Raw genomic sequence first — 23,050 nt, 5'->3', positions numbered from 1 at the left:
CTCCACGCCTGAATATTTCTGTACGGATTTCTTTGCCTGCTAAATCTGCCTTTTCTGCCGTGGCCTTTCTGGACTCTGGTTCAACAGGTAACTTCATTGAGGCCTCATTAGTCAACAGATTCAACATCCCTGTGACCCGTCTCGACAAGCCTCTCTTCATTTCCTGTGAGCACATTTCTCTGTGAGCAGACAGAATCTGGACTGTACCGTGCGCTATCGCACAGAGCCCTTGCGCATGAACGTAGGTGTCCTCCATCATTAGGAGATTGAATTTTTTGTGCTTCCCAACTGTACTTCTGAAGTTCTACTTGGCTTGCCTTGGCTTCAGCTCCACTCACCTACGCTCGACTGGTCTTCTGGGGACATTAGAAGTTGGGGTCCTACCTGTCACCAGCTATGCTTTAAGACCTTACCCATCAGTCAAGTAACCGTCGCTTCTTCTCTGCCAGGCCTGCCTAAGGCCTACCAGGACTTTTCCAATGTTTTTTGTAAAAAGCAAGCCGAGGTCTTACCACCACACAGACCCTTTGACTGCCCTATCGACTTGCTTCCTGGTACTTCTCCACCTCGTGGCAGGATTTATCCTCTCTCTGCCCCAGAGACCCAAGCCATGTCCGAGTATGTTCAAGAAAATCTAAAAAAAAGGATTTATCAGAAAATCTTCGTCTCCTGCTGGAGCAGGGTTCTTCTTCGTTGCTAAGAAAGATGGAACCCTACGCCCATGCATCGATTACCGCGGTTTAAATAAAATTACCGTTAAGAACCGTTATCCACTCCCCCTTATCTCTGAACTGTTTGACCGTCTGCGGGGAGCGAAATTTTTTACCAAACTTGTTCTAAGAGGGGCTTATAATCTTATCCGTATACGTGAAGGAGACGAATGGAAGACTGCATTCAACACCCGTGACGGACATTTTGAGTATCTTGTCATGCCTTTCGGCCTTTGCAAAGCCCCAGCAGTTTTCCAGGACTTTGTCAATGAAATTTTTCGTGACATGCTATATACCTGTGTAGTAGTCTACCTGGATGACATTCTTATTTTTTCTTCTAACCCTGAGGAACATCGCCTCCATGTCCGTCAGGTGTTACAGCGCCTACGCAAAAATCACCTTTATGCTAAGATTGAAAAATGTCTCTTTGAACGTAGCAGTCTACCTTTCCTGGGTTACATTGTGTCCAGCCAAGGCCTTCAAATGAATCCTGACAAACTCTCTGCGGTTCTGGATTGGCCACGCCCCTCTGGATTGCGAGCTATCCAACGATTCCTCGGGTTCGCTAACTACTATCGTCAATTTATTCCCCACTTCTCCACCATCGTTGCACCTATTGTAGCATTGACCAAAAAAGACGCGAACCCGAGGTCCTGGCCACCCATGGCGGAGGAGGCCTTTAATCTTCTCAAGGCTGCCTTCGCTTCTGCACCTGTTCTGTCCAGGCCTGACCCCTCGAAGTCTTTTATCCTCGAAGTAGATGCTTCTTCTGTCGGTGCCGGTGCCGTTTTAACTCAAAAAACCACTACTGTGAAAAATTGCACGTGTGTTTTTTTTCTCCAAGACCTTCTCTTCTGCATAACAAAATTATTCGATTGGAGATCGTGAGCTTTTGGCTATTAAATTGGCACTCGAGGAGTGGAGACATCTTTTAGAGGGGTCTCTGCATCCCATCATCATTTACACGGACCAAAAAATGTATCATATCTCCAGACTGCCCAGCGATTAAATCCTCGCCAAGCTAAATGGACATTGTTTTTTGCCCACTTCAATTTTGAAATTCATTTTCGTCCAGCCGACAAGAACGTCAGAGCTGACGCACTATCACGTTCCACTGATGTTTCCGAATCTGAAGCTCCTCCACAGCACATCATGCATCCTGAGTGTCTCATCTCCTCTGCTCCTACCACTCTTGTGCAAGTTCCTCCAGGGAAGACTTTTGTACCTCCACGCCTTCGCCTCATGATTCTTAAATGGGGTCACTCTTCTCTTTTGTCTGGACATGCTGGTGTCAAGAAGTCAGTGCAGTTGATTTCCAGACACTATTGGTGGCCCTCCTTGGAGAAGGATGTGACTGATTTTGTTCGGGCTTGTACTACCTGTGCTCGTGACAAGACTCCACGCCAGAAGCCGGCAGGTCTCCTCCTTCCTTTACCTGTACCTGAACAGCCATGGTCCCATATTGCTATGGACTTCATCACCAATCTGCCACCATCCCGCAATAATACAGTCATCTGGGTGGTCGTTGATCGTTTTTCTAAAATGGCTCATTTTGTTCCTCTGTCGGGTCTTCCTTCTGCGCCACAATTGGCAAAACTATTTTTTCTTCATATTTTTCGCTTCCACGGGCTTCCCACGCACTTCGTCTCAGACAGAGGCGTCCAGTTTGTTTCTAAATTTTGGAGGGCAATCTGCAGTCAATTAAAAATCAAACTAAATTTTTCTTCTGCTTACCACCCTCAATCCAACGGTCAAGTGGAAAGAGTAAATCAGATACTTGGTGACTACCTGCGACATTTTGTTTCCTCTCGCCAAGATGATTGGGTGGACCTCCTGCCCTGTCTTCTTCCAAATCCCCATTTTTTGTGGTGTACGGCCATCACCCACTTCCCCCCCCCTCCCTATCCCCACTTCCTCTAGGGTTCCTGCCGTGGATGAATTGACGCTAGATTTTTCTTCCATTTGGCGTGAGACTCAAAGGTCGCTTCTACTGGTCTCATCTCGAATGAAGGGGCATGCTGATAAAAAGAGAAGGGTTCCTCCGGTATTTTCCCCTGGTGACAAGGTATGGCTTTCTGCTAAGTACATTCGATTTCGTGTACCCAGTTACAAGTTGGGCCCCCGATTTTTAGGCCCTTTCAAAGTCAAAAAACAAATCAACCCTGTCTCTTACCAACTTCATCTGCCCTCCTCTCTCCGTATTCCTAACTCTTTTCATGTCTCTCTACTCAAACCTGTTGTTCTTAACCGCTATTCTCCCAAAGTCACTCTTCCTGCTCCTGTCTCTGGATCCTCTGATATCTTCTCTGTGAAAGAGATCCTAGCCTCCAGGGTTGTCCGAGGTAAAATATTTTTTCTTGTTGATTGGGAGAATTGTGGCCCCGAAGAGAGGTCTTGGGAACCCGAGGTCAATATCCTTGACAAGGAACTCATTCGTAAATTTCTGGGTTCCAAAAAGAAGGGGAGACCCAAGGGGGGGGTACTGTAACGCCGAGCGCTCCGGGTCCCGTTGCTTCCCCGGAGCGCTCGCGGCGTTACTCTGCTTGCAGCGCTCGCTGCTGACCGAGAGCGCTGCTACCCTGTCACCGGAGGGGATGCGATCCGCAGGACGAGACGTGCCCGCTCACGGATCGCATCCCATGTCTCTTCTCACCTGCCCCCTGTCCCGTCCCGGCGCCCGCGGCCCCGCTCTCTAGGGCGCGCGCGCGCCTGATCTCTGCAATTTGAAGGGCCAGTGCACCACTAATTGGTGCCTGGCCCAATCAAGTCCAATCCCTGTTTTCCCTATAAAACATCACTTCCCCTTCCTGTCCCTGCCGGATCTTGTTGCCTAGTGCCTAGTGAAAGTGTTCCAGTGTGTCCTTTGCCTGTGTTTCCAGAATCTTTGTTGTTGCCCCTGACTACGAACCTTGCCGCCTGCCCTGACCTTTCTGCTACGCCTGACCTTGCCTGGCTTTGTCCTTTTGTACCACGCCATCTCAGCTGCCAGAGAGGTTGAGTCGCTACAGGGTGGAACGACCTGGGGGTTACCTGCCGCAGCAAGTCCATCCCGCTTTGCGGCGGGCTCTGGTGAATACCAGTAACCCCTTAGACTCTGTTCCCCTGGTACGCCATAACCTCTCTGGCACAGAGGATCCACTTCCAGTGTCCTTATCCTCCGCCGGCCCGGATCCTGACAACCAGTACACAACAGTGCTGCAAACACAGTCACTGTGTACTATGTACTATGTACTGTGTACTAAACCCAAAATTGCAAAAAGACTCTCTCTCAAATACTATTAGGAATGGACAGCTGGGTATGGATTATACCGTCTACAGACTAGTATAACCAGCAGACCAGTTGTTGTGCAACAAAGACAGATTTGCCCTAAAAAATTATTTCTCCCTCCTGTGAAAACGTTTCTGCAACTGAGTCAACACACAGCTCTCTGCCCCTGTCTGTAATACAATGCTCTTCACAGTGACTGAGGGGTTAATCGCTGCAGCAAGAATTAATTTCTGTGCAAAAACGCTGTGCTCTGTGTCCTACAGAAGGTTGAGGTGACTAAGCGGTGAAACGCAGCTGCAACAAGCTTTTCTGTGTAACACACACAGCGATGTCCATCCTATCTCTCTGCAGTGTAATGAATGATATGACGAGCTGTAAAATGGCTGCTGAATACATAGGGCTGTGACATCACAGGGGTGACTGGCTGCTCATAGGCTGCATCTTGCATGTGATTCAGGATCATCCCCGCCTACCCTTGTTCCCGCCTTCCCAGAGTTCCTTGCCCCATGTACTGACATGTGGATCTGCCATTTTAGATGCCCAGGAGCCTGGACTGCAGTAAATGGAGTTTAATGAAGTGATTTGCGTGATAGAATCGCGGCGATATTCACATTCATTGCAAATCAAATTTTTCATGAAATTCGTAACGAATTCGGGTTCGTCAGCTTCGATTTACTCATCTCTACTGTTAGGGTATAAAATTGCACTTCTTAATTTCCAGCCAAGTGTCAAGGAAGTGGAGGAAAGTTGCTTAAGTGCCACAACCTGGCATCCCTTCTTCCTTGTCTCACCTCCCAACACCAACCTGACTAACGTACAGAGCTATTTACATTGGTCAATACAGGGGCTGGGAGGGGAGAGCAAAAAGAAAAGTCAGGCTGTGGCACATGAGCAAGTCGGCTTCGCCTCCATGACACTTAACTGAGAAATAATTACATAGGGTTTTTTTTTTTGTTTGTTTTTTTACTAAATTTGTCTCATAAATTGTTGCAGCCAATTTCTATGAGACTTTTCTGCGACTTTTTATTTAGAGCATTTCAGAATTATAACCACGTTGTGGACTGCATTAGAAGAGTTTTTGCAGTAGTTAGTGATTTATCAAGTACGACTTTTTGCAAAAATTTGCAAATCTGTCGCACGTGGTCTCTTTTACACACAAACTCACACTAATTCCTACCAGCCCTACAAATCTAAACTGGCAGCATGCTGAGGTAATTCGGCCATGCGACAAATTTATCATGTGCTGTGCGACATTTGATGAATTTGTCCTACGCGCGTCAATATCACTGCAAAATTTATGTTCCAAACCTGCACGGAAAGTAGACCATAAATGATAAATTCCTCTCATTGCATATATTGTGTATAAAATGGCTCTAAAAGGACAGTATAAACCTTGGAAAATACAATTTAAAAGAGCACTGTCAGATTAAAAAACTTTTTACATGTTGTACATCTTGGCAAAAAAAATTTAACCTTTCTAATATACTTCAGGAATAAGTTGTATTTCCTTTTTATAGAGGTCATGGCTTATAAAAAAAAAAAAAAGAAAACACCACTAGGGGTCCCCATACCTTCCAGAACATAATTCTGTCCAGCTGCAGCATCATTTTTGTCCCAGCTGAGGCACAGGCAGGGACAAAGTCCAGAAAGTGAGGGTGGGACTAGCACTCATGTGGTCTCACTCCTGTCTTGTCTGAAAACAGAAAGGAGGGAGATACAAAACAGTCTGCAGTGATTGGATGGAGAGACCCAGCACAGCAGACTCTGGGAGGAAGTGAGTGTGAGGACACACCCCTCCAAAGCACAGAATGATGAACTAAGTGAACAACAGGAAGAAGGTATTTCACTACCAACCAGCGGTCGCTCAACCCATTGAAGCAGACAGTCTCCCTAGGAAGACTTGAGTATTGATGTAATGTCTCGGGCGGCACTGCAACCTGGGAAAACCTGACACGACTTTCTATTTGTATGCTGTTAACCCCTTAAGGACTCAGCGTTTTTCTGTTTTTGCATTTTCATTTTTTCCTCATCACCTTCTAAAAATCATAACGCTTTCAATTTTGCACATAAAATACCATATGATGACTTGTTATTTGTGCCACCAAATCTACTTTGCAGTGACATTAGTAATTTTACCAAAAAATCCACGGCGAAACGGAAAAAAAATTCATTGTGCCACAAAATTGAAGAAAAAATGTAATTTTGTAAATTTTGGGGGCTTCCGTTTCTACACAGTGCATTTGTTGGTAAAAATGGCACCTTATCTTTATTCTGTAGGTCCATGCGGTTAAAATGATACCCTACTTATATAGGTTTGATTTTGTCGTACTTCTGAAAAAAATCATAACTACATGCAGGAAAATTTATCTGTTAAAAATTCTCATTTTCTGACCCCTATAACTTTTTTATTTTTCCGCGTACAGGCCGGCATGAGGGCTCATTTTTTGCACCGTGTTCTGAAGTTTTTATTGGTATCTTTTTTGTTTTGATTGATTTTTATTCATTTTTTCATGATATAAAAAGTGACCAAAAATACACTATTTTAGACTTTGGAATTTTTTTGCGCATACGTCATTGATCGTGCGGTGTAATTAACAATATATTTTTATAGTTCGGAAATTTCAACATGCGGCGATACCACATATGTTCATCTTTATTTACACTGGGTTTTTTATGGGAAAAGGGGGGGTGATTCAAACTTTTATTAGGGAAGAGGTTAAATGACCTTAATTAACTTTTTTTTTGCAGTGTTATAGCTCTCATAGGGGGCTATAATACTGCACACACTGATCTTTTACACTGATCCCTGCAAAGCCATAGCTTTGCATGGATCAGCATTATGGGGGTTGATTGCTCAAGCCTGTAGCTCAGGCTTGGAGCAATCAAACGCCGATTGGACGCAAATGAGCAAGGTAAGGGGACCCATCAGCCCGACTGCGCTGCCAGGAAGCTTTTACTTTCGTTTTTGACATGGTGCTAAACTTTGATCACTGTGTCTAAAGCGTTAATAGCGTACGGCACAACGGTCGGTGCTGCACGCTATTAGCCCAGGGTCCCGGCTATCATATGACCTCGTATGATGCAGGGGACCCCGTTTTAAATACCGGGACAAGGCACAGGGCATACAGGTACGCCCTGCGTCCTTAAGAGGTTAAAAATAAACAATGGGGCAAATGTCACATAAGAATTGCAAGACCATCCATCAAACACAGGTACAGACACTTTATTATGAACTACACTAACTTTACAGCCCCTGTAGCATAGTCAAATAAAAAAAAAAATCCTGCAATACCCCTGATGTACATTTACATCCTAAGCCGAATTCTGTCTATGAAGTGAGCACAGGAGCTGGGCTCGCTTCCTAGACTGTGAGTGACAGCTGTGATGGACATCTGCGATGGAGCCAATTTCCATACTTAACCTTAAGTGCCGTGATCAATAGTGATCACAGCATTTTAGAGCCTGAATGATGCATCTGCTACCTGATCTGCAACATATATGTTGGGGGTCCGACTGGTTTACATGCCCGCTGGAGGTCCCCTTACCTGCTCCATGAGGGTAACAGTGCCATCTGCCAATCACTGTTCACACCATGTAATATTATATCATTATTCAGTTTTAGCAATCTAATGCTTATTAAGCAATCCTATGTCCATTTGTGGTAAGAACACCGCAATTCAGATGTATCGGTAGGTGCAAGAAGAGGTTTACACATACAAGACAAAAACCCAAACTATCTCCCATAATCCACATTTATTACTGTGTATCCAAAGGCGCATTGCTTTGTTTACAAAATAACTCTTTTTATTATTAAATGTAACCCACCTGTGAATCATGACTCAATCCATGAAGTTTTGCCTTTCAGGAAGAGATTTCACCTGTCACCAAATTCATATTTTTCCATGTTAAATAACTGCGCTTTTACTTTATTCCCGAAGGTAAGAAGGAAGACAAATGACTGAAGACAGGGTTGTCAATTAAAATACATACTTCAGTGGAACGCAGCGCAGTCATTCATACGCTCAAAATATCAAATCTCTATTAAACAGACAATCAATACATTAAAAAGAAGAGGCACTGAGAGACCCTGAGCGAAAAATATCATTAAATGATAAACATCTTGTGGCAAATGAATGTAAATAATGCTAATCTATCAAAGACAGAAGTTTTTCTTAGACACTCCGAAAGCAATTGTATCTTTGACATGAAAAGATAATGGCCCTCATTTACTATTGTAAACCCGACATGTTTTATCAGGTCGTGCGCCAGATTTTGGCGCATTGCGCCAGAAATTCTATCTGCGCCAGAATGTGCCCCATTTTTAATTTTAAATTTTTTTTTAAAATTAAAAAAAAAACAGACTAACTCTCCATTTTACTGAGAAACCTGAAAAAGTGGGCGTGGCCATCTGGAAAAGGGTCGTGTTCCTGACATTTTGACAAAAAAACAACATAGTTACTAAGGTTTCCACAGAAAATGAAGTGGATTTGAGCTGAGGAAAATACGACAGATCAGAGCATGTGTAAAAAAGCAAAATGTAGGGAAAAGTGCTAAATGTAGGGAAACATTAGTAAATACCATGGGGGGAAAAATTGTAGGGAATTAAAACCCACAAAGAAACCTACACAACACTCTTAGTAAATCAGGGCCAATGTTTTGCATTGGCTACATAAAGGCAGCAATATTTCCTAGACTTGACTGGTGGATTTGTGTTGGACTCTCAGTATATAAAATTCTCCTAAACTGCAGTGCCCAAATATAATGATTTATTATTCCAGTGTTTTCCAAACAGTGCACCTCCAGCTGCTGCAAAACTATAACTCCCAGCATGCTTTTGCAGCAGCTGGAGACACACTGTTTGGAAAACTTTGTATTATGTGGTGCCCACGTTAAGGTAGGGAGTAGTAGTGCAGGGGCAGACAGGAGTAGTACACCAGTTACAGTCTAATATACTGTATCACGGCAGCTTGAGGGCCACATTGGACACTGAATATCTTCCTGGGGTTTCAGCAGACTTTTTAATGGCATTCTGCATGTAAATGATAAAATGAAATGGATCCGACACTGTTGTACTCATGAAACGGGAACAAACTTTACTTGAAGAAGATTCCTCTGTGCCCACCAATACAGTATACAGTTTCCTTACAGCTTCAGTGTATAAGAAGTGGGTAACAACAATCCCCTTGGTAGCTTTCTTAATAGGAGTACAGTGATCCCTTTACTTACAATGGCCTCAATACACAATAGTCTTTTCTGGACCATTGTAACTTGAAACCAGACTCAACAAACAATGCTACTGACAGTCTAGATCTGTGAAGCATGTCAGTGGCTGGAAGATATGACCAATTAGAATGGACATTTCACTAGTAAAACTCCTGTATTACTGAAGCGAATGCACTGAATTCTTGTCTGGTAGCGCCTCCCTACAGTACAGGGAGGTATTGCATGTTCTGTACTACTCTTTACCTATGCCACTGTTAGCTGCTCCTTTGGACACCAAGTAAGGGTGGCTCCATTTAACTTTTTTAGGACATTGTGTGTACTGTACAGGACCCTGAAAAAGCTCCTGTCTTCTACCCTCTACATACTGTATGTAAACCGTGTACCGGGGTGGGCTCTCATGGATACAGCGAAGTCACGAACAAGGAAAACAACTTCACCAGCAGCTTTTGTCAGAACCAAATTTTACTTAAACGTGGTCATGAACCCAAACACAAATTCTGGAAATATACAATAAACAGAAACATACAATAAACTTACATACACCCAGCCTAAGGCTGAGACCTTTGTGCTGCACAGCGCTGTGCCCAATGAAGGAGAAAGGAGTGTTAATTTGCCTACTGGCGGGCACAACTGGTCTGCCCCACCTTACCTGTTATTACCCTAAAAACACAAGAATAACTGTATAGGTGTGTGGTTTGGGCTAGCCTACGGTGCAGCACAACAGCTTACAATCTTACAAAGGTCTACCTTATTCCCCCTCCCCTAACCGGAGTTGTAGCCTGTGCCTGAGTATTCCTCCTGAACAAAACGCCAGCCTGGCTTGAATTTGTGGGGAATTTATCAGCTCTCCAATTGTGAAATGTCACTTTATGTTCTTGTGGTAGCCCTTGGGGGGTGTATGGTAGTGGTGGTATGGTATCGATATAGGAGGGGTTAATGTTAACCCTATAGTTCGTGATGCCAGGCTGAGGGCTGGTATGCTGAGTCAATGCTCCGGCCTATCGCCGCCCTTCCCAGTAACGATAGGTGCATGAAATGACTGAAGGTCCACGAAGAGATTGAGCTTGAACAACTTTAATTAAGTGCTTGCAGTATCCAAGGCACAGTAACAGTCTCATATAAACAGTCCTTATCTTGCTTAGTGACTGGCAGTTGTTGCGGACCTTGAGCTAGTCATACAGTCTCTGAATTTAGGGTAGATATTTGCAGATCCGTCCGGATTTAGGGGTATTATTAGGTCCGGTGATGCTGCAGAGTGTCTGGGGATTGATACACTCTAGACTTAGAATTATTCAGCCATTGCCGCAAGGCTCGGGCCTAACTCACTGCGTTAGTTGCTGCGCAGATCCTTCTCTCATGACAGCCCACGAGGTAAGAGAACGAAACATGGCCACCGCTCCCTTATATGGGCAGGGGGCGGGGCAAGTCCGATTGGTCCGAACATCTGCCATTCACCATTACAGAGAGTAATGAGATTGCTTACATCACAGGGCCTCCAAAGGTCCTTAAGCTTAATACCATAGAGTTCACCCAGTCACATGACCCGCAGGTCCTGCAACGCTATGGCACAGGTAATTAACCATTTATTTACAAATATATCATTATATTTACATTAACCTTATATAGACCACTGGTCTATTAGTAGAAATAGAGGCGACAAGGGGTTAATTAAATTACAGGGATCCCTACGTCCTAGGGACTCTGACTATGGGGACCCACACATACATAGGTAGCGTATAGGATGCAGTACCGGGACACCACAAACCCCCTTACTAAAGATAAGTCGGCCTCGACGTCTGTACCCTGCTGAGTTACCTACTAAACACCTTTAGTTTATTACACATTTGTATGTACAAGAATTATGCATATTTTTAGTGTTGAGTGTACACGTGCAGTACGTCAATATTTTCCATGTATAACTCTAACTTACTTTTTAGGTATATAGACATTAGACTATCTTTTCTATGTACAAACCGTACTTACTATTTATGTACACAGATACAAGGATATCTTTCTGTGTAAAGAACCATATACATATTTACTACACATTTATCAACACTCCAACATGTTTCAGGTGCATTCACCCGATAAGTGCAACATTTATCATAAGAGTCCTTATGAAGCTGATGGTATATACATGAAGCAGGCGTGTAAGGATCAGCAATCCACCTACACTAGGAGTCCAAAGAAAATATACAAATTGGCGTGTAAGGATCAGCAGTCCACCTACACTAGGAGTTCATAGGAAGGGAAAGGTAAACACGGCCTTACCACAAATCAGCCGGGTACAGTCCTTGATGAATCTCCTACAGGCTAGGAGTCTCTTGACTTATTAGTCAGGCACACGCTTGGTGGTAACGTTGCTGAACTTTAAACTGGAACAACTTAGAACAGTCCTGCTAGGCACAATTCTTGAACTTGGTTGCTGTAAGACAAAATGGTTAGACAGAAAAACAATATGACATTACTTTAGAGTCTCTTAAGAAGATGTTCTTCTTTACTCTTGTGGTGCCTCTCTTGGTTCCTCTATATCTGCCAACATCAGGTGCAGGATCAGACTTGACATAGCTTTGCCACACCACATTGGTGAGGATAGAGTGGTGGAAAGCAGCTTGAGAAGGGGTTATAGGCTCACTAGCCGGGATCACAGTGGGGCAATAGGGCTTGAGCACCATCTCCAAATTAGGAGCAATCCATGACCCTTTTGTTGGTACCTCATAAACTGGCAAACTCTCACTGCTCCGAGAGGGCCTAGGTACATCTGTGGGTACCCCAGGGTTAGACAAACTCTCACTGTTCCGAGAGGGTCTAGGTACCGACTTGGGTGGCCGCAACTTTGGCCTGTTTTCTTCACCCTGTGCAGAACTTGTGTCACGATTCGGCTGGCAGGAGGTGGATCCTCTGTGCCAAAGAGGGATTGGCGTGGACCGTGCTGGTGGACCGGTTCTAAGTTGCTACTGGTATTCACCAGAGCCCGCCGCAAAGCGGGATGGTCTTGCAGCGGCGGTAGCAACCAGGTCGTATCCACCAGCAACGGCTCAACCTCTCTGACTGCTGAAGATAGGCGCGGTACAAGGGAGTAGACAAGAGCAAGGTCGGACGTAGCAGAAGGTCGGGGCAGGCAGCAAGGATCGTAGTCAGGGGCAATGGCAGGAGGTCTGGAACACAGGCTAGGAACACACAAGGAAATGCTTTCACTGGCACAATGGCAACAAGATCCGGCGAGGGAGTGCAGGGGAAGTGAGGTATAAATAGGGAGTGCACAGGTGAACACACTAATTAAGCCAACTGCGCCAATCAGTGGCGCAGTGGCCCTTTAAATCGCAGAGACCCGGCGCGCGCGCGCCCTAAGGAGTGGGGCCCCGCGCGCCGGGACAAGACCGACGGAGAGCGAGTCAGGTACGGGAGCCGGGGTGCGCATCGCGAGCGGGCGCCTTCCGCATCGCGAATCGCATCCCGGCTGGGAGAGGTATCGCAGCGCACCCGGTCAGCAGGTCTGACCGGGGCGCTGCAATTACGAGGATGTTGCGAGCGCTCCGGGGAGGAGCGGGGACCCGGAGCGCTCGGCGTAACAGTACCCCCCCCCTTGGGTCTCCCCCTCTTCTTGGAGCCTGAGAACCTGAGGACAAGACTTTTGTCTAGGATGTTGTCCTCAGGTTCCCAGGATCTCTCTTCTGGACCACAGCCTTCCCAATCCACCAAGAAATTTTTTTTTCCTCTGACCGTCTTGGAGGCCACTATCTCCTTCACGGAGAAGACGTCAGAAGAACCGGAAACAGGAGTGGGAGAAACAAGTTTGGGAGAGAAACGGTTGATGATGAGTGGTTTAAGGAGAGAGACATGGAAGGCATTGGGAATACGAAGAGAAGGAGGAAGAAGGAGTTTGTAAGAGACAGGATTAATCTGGCACAAGACTTTGAAAGGACCAAGATAGCGTGGTCCCAGTTTGTAACTGGGGACACGAAAGCGGACATATTTAGCGGAGAGCCATACCTTGTCTCCGGGAGCAAAAATGGGGGGAGTTCTTCTTTTCTTATCGGCAAACCTTTTCATGCGGGATGAAGCCTGTAAAAGAGAATTTTGGGTCTCTTTCCATATGGTGGAAAGATCACGAGTCACTTCATCCACAGCGGGCAAACCAGAGGGCAAGGGAGTAGGGAGGGGGGGAAGAGGGTGACGGCCGTACACCACGAAAAATGGGGACTTAGCAGAAGATTCAGAGACTCTGAAGTTGTATGAGAATTCGGCCCATGGTAGAAGATCTGCCCAGTCATCCTGGCGGGAGGAAACAAAATGCCGTAAATAGTCACCCAGGACCTGGTTAATTCTTTCTACTTGCCCATTGGATTGGGGATGATAAGAAGAAGAGAAGTTTAATTTAATCTTGAGCTGTTTACAGAGGGCCCTCCAGAATTTAGACACGAATTGGACACCTCTATCCGAGACGATCTGCGTGGGCAAACCGTGAAGACGAAAAATGTGTACAAAAAATTGTTTTGCCAACTGAGGCGCTGAAGGAAGACCAGGAAGAGGAATAAAATGTGCCATCTTGGAAAATCGATCAACGACCACCCAAACAACAGTGTTGCCACGGGATGGGGGTAAGTCTGTAATAAAGTCCATACCAATCAGTGACCAAGGCTGTTCGGGGACAGGCAGAGGATGAAGGAGACCAGCAGGCTTCTGGCGAGGAGTCTTATCCCGGGCACAGACAGTACAGGCCCGCACAAAATCAACAACATCCGTCTCCAGAGTCGCAAGGACTTTTTGATGCCCGCATGGCCTGCGAGGTGGGAGGAGTGTCCCCATTTGAGAATCCCGAGACGTTGGCGTGGAGAAACGAAGGTCTTCCCTGGAGGAGTTTGCCTGATGGAGGCTGGAGAAGTGGAGATCAGACAGTCAGGAGGAATGATGTGTTGCGGAGAGACCTCTACTTCCGAGGCATCCGAGGAACGAGAGAGGGCATCGGCCCTAATGTTCTTGTCGGCAGGGCGAAAATGAATTTCAAAGTTAAAACGGGCAAAGAACAACGACCACCTGGCCTGGCGAGGGTTCAGCCATTGGGCAGACTGGAGATAGGAGAGATTCTTGTGATCGGTGTAAATGATAACTGGAAATTTTGATCCCTCCAGCAGATGCCTCCATTCCTCAAGCGCCAATTTAATGGCCAGTAGTTCTCGATCCCCGATGGAGTAGTTTCTCTCCGCCGGAGAGAAGGTCCTAGAAAAAAAACCACAAGTAACAGCATGCCCGGAAGAATTTTTTTGTAGAAGGACAGCTCCAGCTCCCACTGAGGAGGCATCTACCTCCAATAGGAAGGGTTTAGATGGGTCAGGTCTGGAGAGCACGGGAGCAGAAGAAAAGGCAGACTTGAGACGTTTAAATGCGTCTTCCGCTTGGGGAGACCAGGACTTGGGATTGGCATTTTTCTTGGTTAAAGCCACGATAGGAGCCACAATAGTGGAAAAGTGTGGAATAAATTGTCTGTAATAATTGGCGAACCCCAAAAAACGTTGGATAGCACGGAGTCCGGAGGGGCGTGGCCAATCTAAGACGGCAGAGAGTTTATCTGGGTCCATTTGTAGTCCCTGGCCAGAGACCAAGTATCCTAGGAAAAGAAGAGATTGACATTCAAACAGACATTTCTCCATTTTGGCATAAAGTTGATTGTCTCGAAGTCTCTGAAGAACCATGCGGACATGCTGGCGGTGTTCTTCTAAGTTGGCAGAAAAATCAGAATATCGTCCAGATAAACCACAACACAGGAATATAAGAGATCACGAAAAATTTCATTAACAAAGTCTTGACAGACGGCAGGGGCGTTGCACAGGCCAAAGGGCATGACCAGATACTCAAAGTGTCCATCTCTGGTGTTAAATGCAGTCTTCCATTCGTCCCCCTCCCTGATGCGGATGAGATTATAAGCACCTCTTAAGTCCAGTTTGGTAAAGATGTGGGCACCTTGAAGGCGATCAAAGAGTTCTGAGATAAGAGGTAGGGGGTAGCGGTTCTTTACCGTGATTTTATTAAGTCCGCGGTAATCAATGCAAGGACGTAGGGAGCCATCTTTTTTGGACACAAAAAAAAATCCAGCTCCGGCAGGAGAGGAGGATTTGCGGATAAACCCCTTTTTTAAATTTTCCTGGATGTATTCAGACATAGCAAGAGTCTCTGGAGCGGACAGAGGATAAATTCTGCCCCGGGGTGGAGTAGTACCCGGGAGGAGGTCAATAGGACAGTCATAAGGCCTGTGAGGAGGTAAAGTCTCAGCTTGCTTTTTGCAAAACACGTCAGCATAGTCCATATAAGCCTTAGGAAGACCGGTTACAGGGGGGACCACAGGGTCACGGCAGGGAGTACTGGGAACCGGTTTAAGACAGTCCTTGAAACAAGAAGTACCCCAGCTCTTGATTTCTCCTGTGGACCAATCAAGGGTTGGGGAATGGCGTTGAAGCCACGGTAATCCAAGAAGAATTTCGGAAGTGCAATTGGAGAGGACCAAAAACTCAATTTTTTCGTGATGAGGTCCGATGCACATTAGGAGAGGTTCCGTGCGGTAACGCACGGTACAGTCCAATCTTTCATTGTTAACACAATTGATGTAGAGGGGTCTGGCGAGACTGGTCACCGGGATGTTGAACCTGTTGATGAGAGAGGCCAAAATAAAATTTCCTGCAGATCCGGAATCCAAGAAGGCCATAGTAGAGAAGGAGAAGGTAGAGGAAGATATCCGCACAGGCACAGTAAGGCGTGGAGAAGCAGAGTTGACATCAAGAACTGTCTCACCTTTGTGCGGAGTCAGCGTACGTCTTTCCAGGCGGGGAGGACGGATAGGACAATCCTTCAGGAAGTGTTCGGTACCGGCACAGTACAGGCACAGATTCTCCATGCGGCGTCGTGTCCTCTCTTGAGGTGTCAAGCGAGACCGGTCAACTTGCATAGCCTCCACGGCGGGAGGCACAGGAACGGATTGCAGAGGACCAGAGGAGAGAGGAGCCGGGGAGAAAAAACGCCTCGTGCGAACAAAGTCCATATCCTGGCGGAGCTCCTGACGCCTTTCGGAAAAACGCATGTCAATGCGGGTGGCCAGATGAATAAGTTCATGCAGGTTAGCAGGAATTTCTCGTGCGGCCAGAACATCTTTAATGTTGCTGGATGCTGGAGGTCGCGCAGAGGGCCTCATTATTCCAGGATAATTCGGAGGCAAGAGTACGGAATTGGATGGCGTACTCGCCAACAGAAGAATTACCCTGGACCAGGTTCAGCAGGGCAGTCTCAGCAGAAGAGGCTCGGGCAGGTTCCTCAAAGACACTTCGAATCTCCGTGAAGAAGGAGTGTACAGAGGCAGTGACGGGGTCATTGCGGTCCCAGAGCGGTGTGGCCCATGACAGGGCTTTCCCAGACAGAATGCTGACTACGAAAGCCACCTTAGACCTTTCAGTAGGAAACTGGTCCGACATCATCTCCAAGTGCAGGGAACATTGTGAAAGAAAGCCACGGCAAAACTTAGAGTCCCCATCAAATTTATCCGGCAAGGATAGTCGTAGGCCGGAAGCGGCCACTCGCTGCGGAGGAGGTGCAGGAGCTGGCGGAGGAGATGATTGCTGAAGCTGTGGTAGTAGCTGCTGTAGCATCACGGTCAGTTGAGACAGCTGGTGGCCTTGTTGCGCTATCTGTTGCGACTGCTGGGCGACCACCGTGGTGAGGTCGGCGACAACTGGCAGTGGAACTTCAGCGGGATCCATGGCCGGATCTACTGTCACGATTCGGCTGGCAGGAGGTGGATCCTCTGTGCCAGAGAGGGATTGGCGTGGACCGTGCTGGTGGACCGGTTCTAAGTTGCTACTGGTATTCACCAGAGCCCGCCGCAAAGCGGGATGGTCTTGCAGCGGCGGTAGCAACCAGGTCGTATCCACCAGCAATGGCTCAACCTCTCTGACTGCTGAAGATAGGCGCGATACAAGGGAGTAGACAAGAGCAAGGTCGGACGTAGCAGAAGGTCGGGGCAGGCAGCAAGGATCGTAGTCAGGGGCAACGGCAGGAGGTCTGGAACACAGGCTAGGAACACACAAGGAAACGCTTTCACTGGCACAATGGCAACAAGATCCGGCGAGGGAGTGCAGGGGAAGTGAGGTATAAATAGGGAGTGCACAGGTGAACACACTAATTAAGCCAACTGCGCCAATCAGTGGCGCAGTGGCCCTTTAAATCGCAGAGACCCGGCGCGCGCGCGCCCTAAGGAGCGGGGCCGTGCGCGTCGGGACAAGACCGACGGAGAGCGAGTCAGGTACGGGAGCCGGGGTGCGCATCGCGAGCGGGCGCCTCCCGCATCGCGAATCGCATCCCGGCTGGGAGAGGTATCGCAGCGCACCCGGTCAGCAGGTCTGACCGGGGCGCTGCAATTGCGAGGATGTTGCGAGCGCTCCGGGGAGGAGCGGGGACCCGGAGCGCTCGGCGTAACAACTTGACTCTCGACGGTATGAAGAAGATGAAGAACTTGACTCTTTGCTGTACATAGAAGATGAAGAACATGACTCTTTAAGCTCCTCCTCCTTGGGTACGCTGGTGGAGGCTTTAGGAGCAGACCTTTTCGGCCTCAAGTTGAAGGGATCGGACTCCCAATCCGTTGACAGGAAATATTTGAAAGGAAGCTGTGTTGGGGCTGTTTGTCTTGTGACCGCCGCAGCCCAGTCTCCACGAAGGCTCTGGACGGGGGTGTACTCCACAATTGCACCCACCTCCAAGGTGTAGAATTTCTTATGGAGATATGGCCTTTGCACTGCTCGCCGGTTTACGAGGATGGTCTGCCCAGTGTGGCAGTCAAGGAGTGTCCCATAACCTCTGACCTTGTCGAACTTGGTCACAGTTGCTCTTCTCCTTTCCAATGGCTCCTCCCCTTCTCGGGGGTGATCCCATTTACGGATGTACAATGTCTCCATTTCTTTGGTATTTTCTTGATACCGCACTCTTTCATCATAAGGCAAATGTATGTGCTTTGGAGCATAGAGTTCTTTGTGTCGGGCCTTTAACTTTTCCATCAATTCGGCCAGCTCGGCTTCTTGACGGGCCCTTTCCCTTTCTGCAGTTGGGATTGGTGGGAGTGTCTTCCCAGGCAACGGTTGAAGTACTCTGTGCATGTACTCGATCAGCTCCGGCTCATCTCCAAACACCCATTGAGGCAATTTTGGTGAGCACGGTCGTGCACTTGGCAAACTTGATCGAGGAATGACCTCAGGGCTGAAGGAGGAAGAATAGGCCACCTCTGGCGGGGTACTCACAGCAGTCTCCTCCGACGGTATCTCGGCCCACGAGCCCCAGGTCCTGTGGTGAGGGGACAATCTCACCGATGACGCACCTCCAGGTGTCTCTGCACTGTTCACTGGAGGTGTCTCTGGCCAATCGTCTTCATCATCAGGCAGTGGGGGAAGATTGCGGGCCCCCTCTTCGTCTAATGACAACCGCTGCAGACGGTCAGCAAGCTCTTGAAAAAGTTGGGCTGCGACTGCCACTACTTTCCATGTTTCCGGCGCCATTTTGCCAACTTGACCATGTGGAACGCTGCTCTCCGCCATGTCTGTACTCTCCGTCTCTCTCTGCAGACTGAAGAGGTTGTTCTGCGTGGCGTCTTTTATAGTAGGCTTCTCCAAAATGGGGCTGGGCAGGAAGGACGCTATCGGTGCAGCCCCGACTTCCGGTCCCTCCAGAAACGGCTCCTGCATCTCTGAGTTCCCTTACAGCTGGGATACAGCCACTTGGCATCCACACCCAGGGGCGGGGCGCAGCGCGGGCTTTCTTCGCGGCAGCAGTTCGGCTCCGCCTGTGCTGACCGGACCAGAGGATCGCAGCATGAACTCATTGCGCAGTTTACACATTTCAACTGTAGACAAATCTTCGCCTCCCCCCTTACTTTTCTCTTGGCCCCCTTGTATGGTGCATCACAAGCACCGTTCTTGTACACAGCAACACATGAATAAAGTTCGCTTTCTGGTGGGAGTACACTTTCACTAGTGGCTTTAGTAGGCACACACCTGAATCCTGTTCGTGACGCCAAAAATGCTTTGTGGTAGCCCTTAGGGGGTGTATGGTAGTGGTGGTATGATATCGGTATAGGAGGGGTTAATGTTAACCCTATAGTTCGTGACACCAGGCTGAGGGCTGGTATGCTAAGTCAAGGCTCCGGCCTATCGCCGCCCTTCCCAGTAACAATAGGTGCATGAAATGACTGAAGGTCCACAAAGAGATTGAACTTGAACAACTTTACTTAAGTGCTTTCAGTATCCAAGGCACAGTAACAGTCTCATATAAACAGTCCTTATATTGCTTAGTGACTGGCAGCTGTTACGGACCTTGAGCTAGTCATACAGTCTCTGAATCTAGGCTAGATATTTGCAGATCCGTCCGGATTTAGGGGTATTATTAGGTCCGGTGATGCTGCAGAGTGTCTGGGGATTGATACACTCTAGACCTAGAATTGTTCAACTGTTGCCGCAAGGCTCGGGCCTAACTCACTGCGTTAGTTGCTGCGCAGATCCTTCTCTCATGACAGCCCACGAGGTAAGAGAGCGAAACATGGCCGCCTCTCCCTTATATGGGCAGGGGGGCGGGGCAAATCCGATTGGTCCGAACATCTGCCATTCACCATTACAGAGAGTAATGGGATTGCTTACGTCACAGGGCCTCCAAAGGTCCTTAAGCTTAATATCATAGAGTTCACCCAGTCACATGACCCGCAGGTCCTGCAACGCTACGGCACAGGTAATTAATCATTTATTTACAGATATATCATTATATTTACATTAACCTTATATAGACCACTGGTCTATTAGTAGAAATAGAGGCGACAAGGGCTTAATTAAATGACAGGGATCCCTACGTCCTAGGGACTCTGGCTATGGGGACCCACACATACATAGGTACCGTATAGGATCTGGTACCGGGAGACAACATTATGGAGTCCTTGCAATGAACAGTAGCAATACTTGTGGCCTGACACGAACAGAGACCCTAACTATCTAAAGGCCTAGTGTAGTCTCTAGGCGCCAACAAAGTAATGAGGTGCGTGCACGATCTTACTGACCTGGGTCTGCCCTGCATCCGCTGGTGACTCTGAACAGAACAAATGCTTCTTCAACAAACGTGTGGTCCCCCAGTCTATGTTGTTTTGCTCCTCAGCTCTCATCCGTGTTCCTGGAAGCAATCCTCGTTCCTCTGGACAGGATCAGGGTCTCAGACACAAGCAGCTTCACTTAGTTCTGGTCACTGAAGTATGCTCCCACACCTGAATACAGTAGGATCCTCTCACAGTTTCTCAGTCTCAGCTCTCTCTAAGATGGCTGCTCACCACCTTTTACTGGCTTTTTTACTGGTCACTCTCCCCTCTCATGAATATGGAAAACATGGAGTCTGTTAGTTGTGTTAGGAAACAGCGGTATCTTGTGGCCAAACAGCAGAATGTCAGTCCAGACATTTAACTTAATTTAAACAAACAGTGTTCAGACAATGAGAGCTGTTTCCCATCTCACATGCCATCCCACTAGAGGTTGTCACCCTTGGCAACCCTTCCCATACAAACTCATCATGGGCATAGCCCTGTGGGGGCACACCAGCATTGGGCCTGGTTGACCTTCGCAGAGGGATAGGCTCAGAAGCATTGGGGACATCATACACATCTAATGGGGAAGGAGCTGCTGACTGCTCAACACTTTCCCTGGGTGGTAAACTTGCCACAGTCGGCGCCCCTGTGGGTACTGGGACAGGGAAAACCCCCCCATTCCTCTTCTTCTTCCTCTAAGGGGATTTCTCTGTACTCTGAGCAGGAGGAGGCGTCTCCTCCACACACATAAGCTCATCAAAATTACAACGCCTCAACATGTTAAAGTGCAATTTTCGTGAGGGCCCCCCAGTCCAATTTGGCTCTACTTCATAGACTGGGATGGCAGGGTCTACCCTCCTCTTCACTTGTCCCAGGCTCTCCTCCACAACCTCATCCAGCGGCAGTGGTCTTGCATTCATGCGGTGGTATTTCTCGGTGGTGGCTCCATTGGGTCGGGCATGTGTGGGGAGTAACCTGTGGTACTGTGTACCCTGTTGTTATAGGCCCACATAAGTTTAGGCAGGTACTTGGGCCACCGAGCATTTTGGCTGTCCTCCAGAGTCCGTATCATCTGGAGCAATGCGTGGTTGAACCGCTCGCATGCCTCGTTTCCCTGGGGGTGATACAGGGTGGTGCGGGGACGTTCGATGCCATACAGTTGGTCCAGCTCATTAATTAGAGTACCCTGAAAGCATGCCCCCTGATCCGAATGTATCCTCCGTGGACACCCAAACACCTGTATAAAGTGTTTGCAGACCGCTCCAGCAGCCGACTCTGCCGTCTGACCTCTGGTAGGTACAACCACTGCATACTTGATTAAATGATTTGTCATGACTAGGCAGTACGCATGTCCCATGGTAGAGTACCCAATCTGTACATAATCGATCATAAGAAGCTCTAGGGGTGCTGAGGTCCGGATGGCATGGACAGAAGCCCACTGTTCAGTACTTTTATCCAGCCCACAGAGTCGACACTTGAGGCATGCCTCATCCACCATGTCTGCCAGATCTGGACAGTATACCAGTCGTTGGAGCCACTAGAACGTTTTCTCGCTCTCCTGGACAGCCTCCGGTCCCAATGACATGGGGATGTTAATCTGTTGCCGGTACTGCAGCTCTGACTATTAGCATATGGTCCAACACAGGATGCCCTTGCTAATAGTCAGCTTATCTCACTGCCTCGCACCCGTCCTAGGACCTTTCGCAGCTTCTGGAAGTGATCTTCAAAGGAGGCCCCAAACACTACTACGTCATCCAAGTATATCAATACCGACTCGAAGTTGAGATCCCCCAGACAGTGCTCCATCAATTGCTGGAATGTTCCCGGGGCTTTGGACAGGCCAAACGGCATCCTGTTGAACTTGTAGAGTCCCATAGGTAGGAGGAAGGCTGTCTTCGCCTTGTCTTTCTTGGCCACCGGTACCTGCCAATACCCACTGGCCAGGTCAAGAGTCTTTGCATGACTCAGGGTGGACAACGACTCCTCAACCCGCGGAAGGGGGTAGGCATCCCGGACGATCCAGGCATTCAGCTTCTGATACTCCACGCAGAACCAGAGACTCCCATCTTTCTTTCGCACCAAGACTACTGGAGCAGCCCAAGGACTTTGGTTATCCTGGATCACCCAGTTTTCCAACATGCTGGCCACCATATCCTTCACCTCCTGGTGCATTTTAGGTGGGATTTGCCGGTAACGTTCCCTGATCAGTGCAGCATCGCCTGTGGGGATTTCGTATTCTATGGCGGAAGCACACCCGAAGTCTTCTTCATGTCTTGAGAATGCCTTCTGAAATTCTCATGGGGTGTCTTCCAGCAACTTCTGATGTCCTGGAATCAGGGTCTTGCAGTCAACCCCCATCCGAGCAATGATCACTCGACCATTCCACTCTGCTGTTGGGTTCTCCCTTTGATGGACCTCAACAGCATAGGTCCAGGCTGATCTCCCATCTGGCTGTAGCGCGTCAAGGGATATCCTCTTCGGACACATAAACTTTGGCCAGCAGGGTATTCCCAGGGATGGTTAACTCGCCATCTTCAACATTAAGGCAGCGTACAGGCACACATCCATCCTTCACAATTGCCAGGGCCCGTGCTACCAATAGGCAAGTCTGTGTTTCCTCTTGGTAAGCGGGCTCAATCAGGACCTCCAGTCCATTCAGTTGACGTCTAGCTCCCATCGGCAGCATCAATATTTGTTCTTGTCGAGGTGGGATATTCACCGAATTCCTCTGTGGCACCTTTATGTGTCCAATGGGCC

General features: G+C 47.9%; 1 long non-coding RNA gene across 1 annotated transcript in view; it reads right to left on the bottom strand.

Moving 5' to 3' along the window:
* LOC130274092 (uncharacterized) overlaps positions 1-20,529 on the bottom strand; it is a 99,679-nt gene extending 79,150 nt beyond the window's left edge. Inside the window, exon 1 of the long non-coding RNA XR_008844238.1 lies at positions 20,279-20,529. This is a non-coding gene — a long non-coding RNA (uncharacterized LOC130274092). The remainder of the gene's footprint in view (positions 1-20,278) is intronic.
* Positions 20,530-23,050: the final 2,521 nt, after the last annotated feature.

Source organism: Hyla sarda, chromosome 5 (assembly GCF_029499605.1).
Source record: "Hyla sarda isolate aHylSar1 chromosome 5, aHylSar1.hap1, whole genome shotgun sequence".
NCBI classification, from domain to species: Eukaryota; Metazoa; Chordata; class Amphibia; order Anura; family Hylidae; genus Hyla; species Hyla sarda.
The sequence above is the reverse complement of the archived record's forward strand: the minus strand, read 5'-3'. Positions and strand labels throughout refer to the sequence as shown.